Here is a 3,716-nt window from a genome sequence, read left to right as displayed (position 1 = left end):
CGCTCTTCCCGCGGTGGGAGATTGCAGGCGCAAAGGATGCGCAGGCGCAACAGAGGCCGCCTATAAAAATTCCATTCACATGTGTTGCGCATGCGGCACGTCCGCGATCGAGGGCGCATGCGTGAAAAGTTCCGGGATATCAACGTTGCTCGATAGAGAATTAAATTTTCGATTTAATATTTTGTTGTATTTAGAGAAACAATAAAAAATGTCTTACATATATCTACCTGGAAAAAAAATACTAGGCATTTTAAATGATGGTTTTTTCTTTTGCAAATACATATTAATAATAGGGGTAAATTTATAATTATTATAAATTATAATAAATAATAAGTGTAAATTTTTGTTTATTACTTACATTTAATTGTGGGCTTATGACCACAGTTGGGAACCAGAATTTCCGCTGCTAACTAAGGAGATTGTTAAGTGAATTGCACCCAATTTTTATGATTTTTTTTGCCATGGTTGCTAAGTGAATCACTGCAGTCGTTAAATGAATCAGGCAGTCTTTAAGCGAATCTAGCTCCCCCCCCCATTGATTTTGCTTGTCAGAAGTGTCTAGGAAGATCACAAATGACCCTGGGACACTACAACCGTCATAAATGCAGGTGCCTGAATTTTGATCACATGTCTTGTAAGGGATGCGGCAATGGTCATAAGTATGAGGACTTGTTCCTTTTTTCAGTCCCGTTGTAACTGAACGGGTTGCTAAACAAATGGCTGAAGGTCAAGGCCTACCTGTATGCAAATATACATGCATGTATACTTACGTTGAAGAGTTAGGATCAAATGCACCACATTCTTCTAACTAAGCTAAACCAACTAGCCGTACCTGAACAGACTTGTAAGTGGATCATAAGCTTCCTAACAGACAGGAAGCAGCAGGTGAAACTAAGCAGAATCACATCAGTTACCTGTACAATTAGCACAGGGGGGCCCCAAGGCTGTGTGCTCTCCCCAGTTCTCTCTGTATCCCAACAACTGCATCTCAAACGATCCATCTGTTAAACTACTGAAGTTCGCAGATGACACAACAGTGATCGGTCTCATTCAAGACAATGATGAATCCGCATACAGACAGGAGGTCGAACGACTAGCCTTGTGGTGCGACCGGAACAATCTGGAACTGAACACACTCAAAACCGTAGAAATGGTGGTAGACTTTAGGAGAAACCCTTCCATACTTCCACCTCTCACAATACTAGACAACACAGTATCAACAGTAACATAACATAACATAACATAACATAACATAACATAACATAACATAACATAACATAACATAACATAACATAACATAACATAACATAACGTAATAACAGAGTTGGAAGGGACCTTGGAGGTCTTCTAGTCCAACCCCCTGCTCAGGCAGGAAACCCTACATCATTTCAGACAAATGGCTATCCAACATTTTCTTAAAAATTTCCAGTGTTGGTGCATTCACAACTTCTGGAGGCAAGTCGTTCCACTGGTTAATTGTCCCCACTGTCAGGAAATTTCTCCTTAGTTCTAGGTTGCTTCTCTCCTTGATTAGTTTCCACCCATTGCTTCTTTTTTTTTTTTTTTATTCAAAAAGTTTTACAAAATTTTTTCCCTCCTCTCCCCTCCCTTCACAACCCCCCTCCCCCCCCCCCGACTTCCCGGAACGGGCACAAGGTATAGTTAAAAATAAAACAAACATATGCTAAAAAATTTTCGTCCCAACTTAATTATACCCCTACAATCATCAATTCCTAACTTCCCCCAAAAACAATCAAGAATAACACATCATAATCATTCAAAAACAGTCTGATAACTCTTAGTCTGATATCTACGTTGAATATAGTCAATCCATTTTTTCCATTCCTTTAAGTATCTTTCTTGCGTATTGTCTTTCAAAAAGGCTGATATCTTCGCCATCTCAGCCAAATTGGCAACCTTCAATATCCATTCTTCTATTGTAGGTACTTCTTTTTTCTTCCAGTATTGTCCTATTAGTAGTCTTGCTGCTGTTATTAGGTTTAAAATCAATTTAGTCTCAATTACTGTACAATCCGTAATAATTCCCAACAAGAAAAATTGCGGCAGGAACTTTATCTTCTTTTTCAAAACATTTTGTAAAATCCACCAAATTTTTATCCAAAAGGCCTTTATGTCCTTACAAGTCCACCAAATGTGAAAATATGTAGCGTCATCATCCACCCATTGCTTCTTGTTCTACCTTCAGGTGCTTTGGAGAATAGCTTGACTCCCTCTTCTTTGGGGCAGCCCCTGAGAGATTGGAAGACTGCTATCATGTCTCCCCTAGTCCTTCTTTTCATTAAACTAGACATACCGAGTTCCTGCATCCGTTCTTCATATGTTTGAGCCTCCAGTCCCCTAATCATCTTTGTTGCTCTTCTCTGCACTCTTTCTAGAGTCTCAACATCTTTTTTACATCGTGGCGACCAAAATTGAATGCAATATTCCAAGTGTGGCCTTACCAAGGCATTATATATATATAGATTGGATTCGCTTAAAAACGGTGGCCAGAAAGGTCATAAAACGAGGCGGGACTCCCTTATAACAACTGTGTTGCTGAGCAACAGAAATCCGGGGCTCATTTGTGGTCGTAAGTCGAGGGCTACCTCTGTGTAAGGATCGGCTGTCAAGCTTGCATGTTTTATTAAAACCTCTGACTAGTGAGGACGGATTTAAGAGGCACCCAGGAGGGGTTAGAATTCTAATCACTCGATTAATCCAATCCTTTCCATTTTGTCAGAAAGAATTCTGCTACGATTAGAGCTCCCATAAGATGCATGTTATGAGAGACTGGAAGCTGTTGAACAGAACATAATAACAGAAGCATTGGAAGGGACCCTGTAGGTCATCTAGTCCAACCCTCTGCGCAAGCAGGAGACCGTACACCATTTCTGACAGATGGCAGTTTGTGGACTTTCTACGTGTTAAATACAATGGAGAGTTAACAGAGGGATTTGATTGTTGTCTGTTGTCTGTTTTTTCCCCCTCTCTTTTTTTCTACATATATGAATTTTTTTTAATTAGTTTATCCTCTGTTCCTGTGAGAATCCTATCCAACTATGTCTTTTGTAAATAAAAACCATACAGTTTAGCATCTTTTTCATATCTTGTTTGTATTTGCATGTACATATACCAATCCAAGGGTGGCTCAGAGGCTAGGACGTTGAGCTTGTCGATCAAAAGGTCGGCAGCTCAGCGGTTCGAATCCCTAGCGCTGCCGTGTAATGGGGTGAGCTCCCATTACTTGTCCCAGCTTCTGCCAACCTAAGCAGTTTCGAAAGCACGTAAAAATGCAAGTAGAAAAAATAGGGACCACCTTTGGTGGGAAGAGAACAGCGTTCCGTGCGCCTTTGGCGTTGAATCATGCCGGCTACATGACCACGGAGATGTCTTCGGACAGCGCTGGCTCTTCAGCTTTGAAACGGAGATGAGCACCGCCCCCTAGAGTCGGGAACGACTAGCACATATGTGCTAGGGGAACCTTTACCTTTATACCAATCCAATTCAATCCCCTGTTCTTCCAATTCTCGTTTCTGCTTCAATTCCCCCTTCTCGGTTAATAATACCTTGTATCTAACAATATTTCCTAAATTAAACGTATTTGGGTGTATTAAAGCTTCCATCGTTGATAGCCAGGTTGAAACTTCCATGCATCTTGAACTGGTGTTGCTACTTTGGAGCGTTTTTATTCCTTTTAAGTGGCACTTTCAGCCTCA

The sequence above is a fragment of the Ahaetulla prasina genome, chromosome 17 (genome assembly GCF_028640845.1).
Source record: "Ahaetulla prasina isolate Xishuangbanna chromosome 17, ASM2864084v1, whole genome shotgun sequence".
In the NCBI taxonomy this organism is placed as follows: Eukaryota; Metazoa; Chordata; class Lepidosauria; order Squamata; family Colubridae; genus Ahaetulla; species Ahaetulla prasina.
Note: the sequence above shows the minus strand (reverse complement) of the source record.